The sequence below is a fragment of the Globicephala melas genome, chromosome 8 (assembly GCF_963455315.2).
Source record: "Globicephala melas chromosome 8, mGloMel1.2, whole genome shotgun sequence".
NCBI lineage: Eukaryota > Metazoa > Chordata > Mammalia > Artiodactyla > Delphinidae > Globicephala > Globicephala melas.
Genome location: NC_083321.1, coordinates 68,308,833 through 68,318,814, shown reverse-complemented (window position 1 = coordinate 68,318,814; position 9,982 = coordinate 68,308,833). Strand labels below are relative to the sequence as shown.

Here is a 9,982-nt window from a genome sequence, read left to right as displayed (position 1 = left end):
CCAGGACTGCTTGGAAGTACCAGCTATGGAACTGGGATTTTGACCCCTGCCAGGGCGTGAGCCTGGCAAGTCTTTTACTTTTCAGTTGATGCTACCATGTCCCAGGCTCCAGGCTAGGCTGTGAAGTGGTGGTGGGGGGGGGTGCTGGGCAGGAGCAGAGGGGAGGGGAGGAGAGGAAAGAGGCAGGCCTGGAACGCTGTGGCCTCACCCGCCCCGTGCTCCCCTCTAGCAGTGACTGAAGGAAGGAACCCACCGCCATGGGCAAAGAGATGACCCGTATCAATATCGTTGTCATCGGCCACGTGGACTCTGGCAAGTCCACCACCACCGGGCATCTCATCTATGAGTGTGGGGGGATCGACAAGAGGACCATCGAGAAGTCTGAGAAGGAGGCAGCCGAGGTAAGGCACCCACGTGCGGTGTTGATGTCTAGCAGTGGGGGCGGGGAGGATTGGAGGAGGGATGTCCCACTTCTGGGTGGGTCTGGTGGCAGAGCGCGGACAGTAGGGTGCGCTGTAGGGTGCCATTGAATTCCCTGGGATAGGTCAGTCTGCTGGCCATCGATGTGCTCTACTCACTCCCCACCCCTCCCCAGATGGGTAAGGGCTCCTTCAAGTACGCCCGGGTGTTGGACAAACTGAAGGCAGAGAGAAAGCGTGGCACCACCATCCGCATCTCCCTGTGGAAGTTTGAAACCAGCAAGTACTACATCACCATCATCGATGCCCCATGAACATGATCACAGGCACCTCCCAGGTAAAGCAGCCCTTGTTCCCAGGGCCTTCCCTTTCGGATGGGGGCGGGGCAGGCGCAGAGGAAGGGAGGAAACTCAGGCTTTATTTCCGGGACTCTGGGAAGGAGGGTATCATAAGCCTCAGAAGGTTTTCCTCATCCATGCCAATCATCAATTCTGAAAGAACCAGAGGAGGACAGACTCTGTGAGGCTCAGATACGGGCCCCCTTTCAGGCTGGGGCAGGGACCAGGTTTTCTGATGGCCAGACAAGTAGATCACTTGGGGAGGAAGGAACTACAAGCTCATTTATGGGACTAAGTGAGAGTTTGACTGGGAGGTGGGACCTCTGTGCATAATAGTAACCAAGGGACCCACGAACTTATCAACTTCTGGGGAGCATCCCATCCCCGAGTTTTCCCAAGGGGCCTGGGACTGCCCGGAACTCTAGCAGGCTTCCCTGCCCGGCCGCGCCCCCTCCCCTAACTAAGCCCTTGACCCCGTGGTGTCTGTGTCCTGCAGGCCGACTATGCAGTGCTTATCGTGGCCGGCGGCGTGGGCGAGTTCGAGGCGGGCATCTCCAAGAACGGGCAGACCCGCGAGCGCACGCTTCTGGCCTTCACCTTGGGCGTGAAGCAGCTGATCGTGGCCATCAACAAGATGGACTCGACCGAGCCCGCCTACAGCGCAGCGTGCTTCCTGGAGATCACGGAGGAAGTGAGCGCCTACATCAGAAGATTGGCTACAACCCTGTGTCCGTGGCCTCCGTGCCCATCTCGGGCTGGCACAGCGACAACATGCTAGAGCCCAGCAGCAACGTGAGTGCAGACCAGGTCTGCAGGTGCGTGTCGCGGGTCTTGGTCCTGGTCCCGGTCCTGTTACTGGGGTGGGCGCACCGGGAGCCATGACCCAGGCTCACCTCCACTGCGTTCTGCATCCTCCCGCAGATGCCCCGGTTCAAGGGCTGGAAGGTTGAGCAAAGCACCACTGGGGTGACTCTGCTGGAAGCTCTGGACTCCATCCTCCTGCCCACTAGCCCTGTCAACAAGCCCCTGAGGCTGCTTCTGCAAGACGTGTACAAGGTTGGAGGCGAGGCGACAGGGCTTCTTGAGGAATGAAGGAGCTGAGAATGAGGTCTGGTGTCTGACTTGCCAGGGTTCAGATCCTGACTTTTAAGGTAGGATGACGTGCCAAAGCCCCCAGCGTTTCCAGTGTATCTGATAGATACGTAGCATAACTAAGCCAGTCCTGGGTCCTGGTGCTTCCTACTAGTCCTGTAGGTGGCCTTGGTCCTTGCGCCCCAGGACAAGGGACTCCCCCAGAAGCCAGTTCTCACTGGGTGGGTCTAGAATCTTTCTGACTGCCCTTCTTCCCATTGCACAAGCATCGACACTGTGCCCTTGGGCCGTGTGAAGACCGGCCTCCTGAAACCTGGCATGGTGGTCACATTTGCCCCTTGCAGCGTCAGCACTGAGGTCAAGTCTGTGGAGATGCACCACGAGGCCCTGCCCGAGTCCCTGCCTGGTGACCATGTGGGCTTCAACGTGAAGAACGTGTCTGTGAAGGACATCCGTTGTGGCAATGTGGCCGGAGACAGCAAGAACGACCCCCCCTGCCTCCCACGGAGGCCGGCAGCTTTGTGGCGCAGGTAAGCTGCCTGGGAGGCCACGGGCCTTGGTGCTTGGTGGTGGTGGAAATGCTTCTTAGAAATTAGCCCCAACTTCTACAGAAGGCACAGGTTGGCCGAGAGTTGGCCCCAGATCACAGGTGCCATCCGATCTCCTCTAATTCCATCCTCCTTCCCCACCAGGGTATAGTCTTGAATCACCCGGGACAGATCCATGCCAGTGCTGGACTGCCACATGGCCCACGTCTCCTGCAAGCTTGCTGAACTGAGGGAAAAGATTGACCGGCGCTCAGGCAAGAAGCTGGAGGACAACCCGAAGGCCCTGACGCAGCCATAATGCAGATGGTCCCCAGCGAGGCCATGTGTGTGGAGACCTTCTCTGAGTACCCACCTCTAGGTGAGCCAGGGACTGATGGCTGCTGAGTCCTGGGAAGGGAAGCACCTCTGCTGGAGGCCAAGGAGCCTTTCCTTCTATGCCTCTTTCTAGAAATTTCACTCTTTCTTCTTCCTTGCTTCCTCCTCCAGGCTGTTTTGCTGTGCATGACATGAGGCAAGCGTTGGCCACTGGCGTCATCAAGGCCATGGAGAAGACAGCATCTGTGGCCAGGTCACTAAGTCAGCAGTGAAGCCAGCAAGAAATGAAGCGTGTCCTTCTTCTCCCTGCAATTCAGTTTCCTCAGCAACCTCCACTATGTAGATTAGATACTTCTGTGTATTGACTGAATAAAATTAATAATAAAATTTAGACTAGCTGTCACGGTTTCTTCCAAGGAAGAAAGCATGAGGTCAATGAGGAACCTCTGGGTAGATGATCAACTAACTTAAGGCTCATAAGCTTCAAAGCAGTTTTATGCTCTGGTTGGTGAACACACCATTCAGGTCTTAACAGCCTTCTCCTACCCAGGGCTCTATCCTATCCTCCTGTTTCCCATAAGGAAGAATTGTTTGGGGATGTGGTAAAGTATAGTCATGATGGCATAGGGTGGGATCTCAGTGCCAATAGGTTAGTCCAACACTACCATGTCCTCGATTCCTGATGCTAAGTGCTGTAGCATTCAGACTCCTGAAAGAGTCAATGCGAATTTCTCTTAGGCAGAAGGGAGGTACTATATATGGATGTTTGGGTTCAACCTGCTGCCCACCGTGTTCACTTAGGTTAGGTTACGATGCCTCGAGGGTGAGGAATGAATGGAGCTCTGTAACCTTTTGTTCCCTAATTTCTGTTTTCCATTTTTCAGATGCAGCAGAGTATCGCCTCATGGCACTTAATAAGCTAAATTACATGCTCATTCATCATATACTGGGAATCAGGCCCCCGAGGTCTGCCTGTGGTGTATCCATCCATCCAACAAATATTGGCAGAATTTGTGCCAGATGTTAGTGTGACCCCTTAGACTTACTTAGTGTGTAGAGACAAGTAAATACCAGGTGGTGATAAATGCATAAAGCAAGGGAGCGGTGAGAACGGTAGAGGTGGAAAGTGGACCATGAAAGATGCAAGGCAGTGAAGATTTCCAGTCACCCAAGCAAGATGGCAACTTGGACCGGGAGGATAGTCATGATGGAGATAAGCACTGAGAAGTGCTGACTATATTTAGAAACTGACAAATATCTAAAAATTGGATGTGAGATATAAGGAAAGGGGGTTAAAGGTGACATTTACGTCCTTGGCCTGAGGAATTAGAAGGATGGAGCTTCTATGATGAGAGGTGGGGGTGGATCGCTAACTAAAAGAGATGCTGTTCTGGAGAGGGGAGAGGTCCAGGCTGAGATAATCAGGGGCGTAATTAAAACTTGGAAGTTTGATCCCTTGCCCAGAAGCATCTGCTAGGAGGTGCTAGGACATGCACATACACCCAGCCTTCCTGGAAGTAAGTTAATCAGCTGCATGATAATTGCAATCAGTTCTCTATTGGAAAAGTCATTCATCTTAAAACATTGAGAATGCTATTAAAAAGTATCAAGACCTAAGAGGGCTGTTGGAGTCCTTTCTGTAGCCATGTTGGGAATGGGCAGGAAGTGATATTCCCAATCACTTTGGGACTTTGATGTGCAAGATTTAGACCAAGTGCGCAGTGATCTATTTTTTTTTCACTGATCAATAACATTACCTGTTCCTGCCTGTCAAGTTGGCTTCCTTTCATGTGCAAATCCCCAGGGAAACCCCACACCCAGCACAAACCTAGAAATAATAGTGGGATGACACATCAGAGCTGTCCCTGTGCCAGGTATCAAAAAAGCTCACCTGTCTCCAGTGCCTTGAAGCCTGTCAAATTCCAGCTGCTGTCAGCATGACTCTGCCTAATGGAATCTGGACCAGCTTTGGAGCACCTCAAGCCTGTCAATGTCAAAGGCTACCCAGACCCAGGCCAGTGCAGGAGCTGTGGCTGGGATAGAGTGCAAATTGCTCACCTGTTGGATTCCTCATGCCTCCTGGGGTCTGCGGAAAATGGCTCGTCCTTTTTGTCCTCAGAACACTTTATTTAAAATTCTCAAAATCATAACCACAGCTTTGCTTAAAATGATTGAGGAACTAAACTTCCAACTTAGATGTGTCCTTAATATATACTTGAAAAACGTTTGTTGATTCGTGAGTGAACGTCAACCTACTTCTGTTGAAATAAGTGAATGTTTGAGTGCCAATTTACTCAATTTTCAAGAACACTCAGGGTCTTGACCTCGTTTCTTAAAGATTCCTTAAATTCAATTTGAAAAGAACGTTAAAAAGTGTCATGGTTAATCCTCTAAGTACCATATTCTCTACTGAGTAATTCCACACTGGGTGGGAGTAATTCCACGGCTGGTAAGTGAGCGAATCTCATCTGATTAGAAACTCCAAGAGCCTATCTGGGCAGCACAGCAAAGAGCCACCAGAGTTTGGCACCAAACTGTGGCTATGGCCGTTCAGGCTTGTAGCGAGAGCTCCGGCATTTTACCTGAGAAGTCGTGTGTGCTGGCCCAGGCCCCCTCCTTTAGTCCTTAACATGATGTTGCAAATGGACCTAAGGCACCCCGTTCGTTCACAGTGATTAGGTTCTTGGTGGGCAGGTATTGGAGGCCTCTACTTGTTAGATATCACGCCCACCCCTGAGGCCAGTTAGTACAGTGAACCAAGTCTCAGACAATTCCTTCACGTATGCTTCTATTAGCAGGCATAAAACAATCACATGTCTGTTGTAGAGTCTGATGAAGTCTCTGAGCCACCGGAGACCTTTCAGTCTCTGATGAGCACCTGGTATGCAGGTGGATGACATCCCAGCAGGAGGTTCCAGCTGGCCTTCTAGTGGGGGACAGAACTCCCTGAAAATGACTCAACACAGGATAGAATCCTTAGGTTCCGGCTGCCACTTCAAAGGGTCAAGTCCCCTGGGTTCACCTGTTCATCCAGGAAGATGCCCATACAATAGTTCTAGTCAACCCACGTGTCAACTCTGTTCCCTTCACCAGTGAACACTCTTTACTAAAACCCATGACAACAAACAACACACCCTCTGGTGCTGATTGGAGATAGATACGGTTGAGACGTGTGATTATGCTGTCCCCTACACCTCTGAGGTCAGAGGGGCTTCTGATTACTCTTTCAAATGCTAAATAACCATCTCTAGAGTCTGTTGTCCCACTTAGGGAACTTCAAATATTAAACAACCACCCCTACCGTACAGAATAAAACTACCCTACCCTGTCACAACACGCCACCTTGGGCCCACTCTTTCCTGAGAGGTCATGTTGCCCCAACCCAGCCTCCTCTCTCACTTCCCAGGAGGCTTGACTCACTTTCTGGGCAGCTGCTTCCCTTCCAATCATGGATGGATGCTGGGGGAGCTTCCCTGCTGTCACTGGATCACCCAAAAGCCTCAGACCCAAAAGGAAGCACCCTGGCTCTGAAATTTCAGTCTGTGCCTGTGTCAGACTCCAGGGCTCTAAAAAGCTTCCTGTCAGGTCATCTGTAAGCCCGTCTCCTCAGGCCAAATAAGGAGGCTCTGCAGCTCCCAACTCACTCCTTGGGGTGGTCTGTGCTTTCACGAAGGGAGCTCGTTCTGCGCTGACACACAGCTCTCACCGGGTCCCAGCCACTCAGCACACCAGGCTGCAGCTGACAGCCCCCAATCCTGAAGACTCACTGCAGATGCCCTGCTTCCTCCACCTGAGTGAGGCCAGGAAGACACAAAGTCACTTATTCTTTCATTCATTCATCCCCTCTTTCACCAGATGTTCATTGATGGCAAATGGGGTTGAACTGGATTGTACACTTCATCCTGTTCACTTAGATCCCACCACCTGGCAAGGGAGACAGACAAGTGAATAGAAAAGTATAACATGATATCAGAAATGCTGTGACAGGGCTAACTTCAGGACGCTATGGAGAACACAGGAGGAGCAACCACAAAGCTTGAGGAATCAGAGAAAACTTACTGGAAATGTTGACCTCTTAAAAAAATACACGTACAAAGGCCCGGAGGGAGCCGAAGCCCGGAGGTCAGGATGGGGGGCCTGCGGATTGGAAATGTCAAGAATGGGCAGGTCTTTGAAGGGCTGTGATGTCAAGCTGGGGCGTCTGGACTTGGTGGTGAAGGCAGTGAGAAGCCAAGCTCAGGTGAATAGTGTTTCTCTGCATGAGAAGTGTAAGCTTTGAGCTGCCTCGGAAACCTGTCTTGGGCTCTAATGCAAAGAGAACACGGTGACTAGATCTGATTTGACACTCCCCTCACCTGCTAGGTGGTCAGGGTACCCCTCTGCCCACTTTCGTCAGGACTGAGAGGGTCTACTAGTGAGGGCATCCATGTCATTGGCATGGAAATAAAGGAGCAAATCTACCAGACTGGGATAGTCCCTTCCCAGGGTAGAAGCTAAATTGGAATTCTAAAATGACTCTCTTGTCATTTGTCTGAATACAATGGATTTCTTCTTGTTATACTAAACCAAGTCCCAGATTCCAGAAACACAAATCCAAGCCGCCATTGCCCATTCCTATAAACAATTGGTATTTTGGCCATGTAGGGAGATGCACCAGCTCATGTTTACAGAGTGGTTTGCACTTAATGATGACAACGTAACACAACTGAGAAAAGCCACCCTATGGAAAATCTGTTTTCCTTCTGCTCTGAAAAGAAAAATCCCACCACATCAGACAGAACAAACATGTCCAGCATTCACAGATAGCAGTAGACGAAGACCCTCAAAGAGAAATCTGCCCCCCTCCTCTTTACTTATAGGTCAACTTGAAGTTGGAAATATTTCCAGAGAAAAGCTTCATACCTTACTCATTCACATTCCCGTAATTAGCCAAGCCCTAATTATTCCCTGTATTGTCTTTGGCACATTTCTTTTATGAGACAATGGCGTGTAAGACAATGGTTCATAACTCAAACACAGGGCCAATCTAAATGAGAAACTGGGGGAGGGCTCATGGGACGATTACATTATTCATGAAAAGACATCAGAACAATTGGAGGATAACATTAGGTTTTAAATCACAGCTGCAATTACAAGACAATTATCCAAAATGGTGTAATTGCCACAGCTACAGGGTGTGTGGCAGAACCGACACAGCGTTTGTGCCACTCTCTTTTAACACCATGATTAAAACTGGTCTGTTTATTGTAAGAGGAAATTCTACAGAAGAAAACATTTGTATTCCCTCCTTCTATGCCCCATAGAGCTGGCAACCCGAGCCTAAGTGAAAAATGGAACCAGAGGCCACGCTCAAGTCTTTCAGGCCCCCCTGCTTTGCTTACTCCAAAATGTGCCGCTCTCAGTTACTCTACCTTGTCCTGGAATTTCAATCCAAGTATAGAAGCTGAATTCCACTTTTTCTAGATGATTTCCCTCAGCCAAGGACACCCCATGGGGGGCAGTGGGAAGTCACTTGCTTAGCAGGCAGCAAACTGGGGTGTACTCACTGTTTCAATACTTACTGACAACCCAATTTAGTATCTGCTCTTATAAAGGCAGCTACCATGCACTGAGTGCATACAACATGCAATATGCTTTTCATATCTTTTTATTTATTTATTTATATTGAGGTATAGTTGATTTACAATGTTGTGTTAGCTTCTGGTGTACAGCAAAGTGATTCACTTATATATACATACACACACATACATGTATATATATTTTTTAGATTCTTTTACATTATATGTTATTATAAGATGTTGAATAGAGTTTTCTGTGCTATACAGTAGGTCCTTGTTTTTTATCTATAGTAGCACTATTTACAACAGCCAAGACGTGGAAGCTACCTAAGTGTCCATCAACAGATGAATGGATAAAGATGTGAGATACACACACACACACACACACACACACACACACACACACACACACACACTGGAATATTACTCAGCCATATAAAAGGATGAAATAATGTCATTTGCAGCAACATGGATGGACCTAGAGATTATCATACTAATTGAAATAAGACAGAGAAAGATAAATATTATATGACATCACTTATATGTGGAATCTAAAAAAAAATACAAATGAACTTATTTACAAAACAGACTCACAGATGTAGAAAACAAACTTATGGTTACCAAGGGGGGAAGGGAAGGGATAAATTAGGAGTTTGGGATTAACAGATACACACTACTACATATCTTTTCTTATTTAACTTAACCTCCATGGGTCTTGGTTTTCTTTGTATTATTTATTCAACAAGTATTTCTCTAACTAGCCTCTTCTTTTTAAACAGGCTCTGCTTTGTATTTTGGGTTTATTTTTGCGGTACACGGGCCTCTCACTGTTGTGGCCTCTCCCGTTGCGAAGCACAAGCTCCGGACGCGCAGGCTCAGCGGCCATGGCTCACGGGCCCAGCCGCTCCGCGGCACGTAGGATCTTCCCGGACCGGGGCACGAATCCGTGTACCCTGCATCGGCAGGCGGACTCTCAACCACTGCGTCATCAGGGAAGCCCAATGAGGCTCTGTTTGAACAGCTTGGGTTGCATCAATGACAAAACGAAGCCCTGCCTTCTTAGAGCTTACCTCATGGGAGTCATTTTGCACAACCTCATGGATACAAAGTACTGTCTACAGCATGGGTAAAGCCAAATGCTGATTGGCTGCCGAACACTGTCCACCTTTTTCCTAATCTCCCTCTTTCCTTCCCTTTCCTTTTCTCTCTCCTTTCCTTCCAGGCTGGATTTGCTTCAGAACTCTGTGTCTTTTCAGATCAACTCAACAAACACTCCTTAAGCACCTGTTAATTTGATAAGGAAGGTCTAGCAATATTTAAAATGAGTATATCTTTGATCTTATAATTTTGCTATTAGCTCTTTATTGTACAATATTCTTGCACAGGATTGCTAAAATGTGTTCAATGTCCCAAACTGGAAACAAAAATATCCATCGACAAGGGAACTGTTAAATAAATTAGGGTGCATCCTTGCAGCAGGATATTATGCAGCTGCTGAAAGAATGTACTGATTATAGGAAGATGTCCAGGGACTTCCACAAAGTGAAAAGGGCATGTTTCAGATCAGTGTGTACCATTGGGTCCCATATTTGTAAAACAAATTTCACACATTTACATTTCATTATTTTAAAAAGCCAGAGAATACGAATCAAATTATTATATGGGGGTGCCTTTGGGGAGTGAGTTGAAGATAGGAAAGATTTTAGCTTTCT

General features: G+C 48.4%; 1 pseudogene; it reads left to right on the top strand.

Moving 5' to 3' along the window:
• Window positions 1-257: 257 nt before the first annotated feature.
• On the top strand, window positions 258-3,055 carry LOC115867492 (elongation factor 1-alpha-like; annotated as a pseudogene).
• Window positions 3,056-9,982: the final 6,927 nt, after the last annotated feature.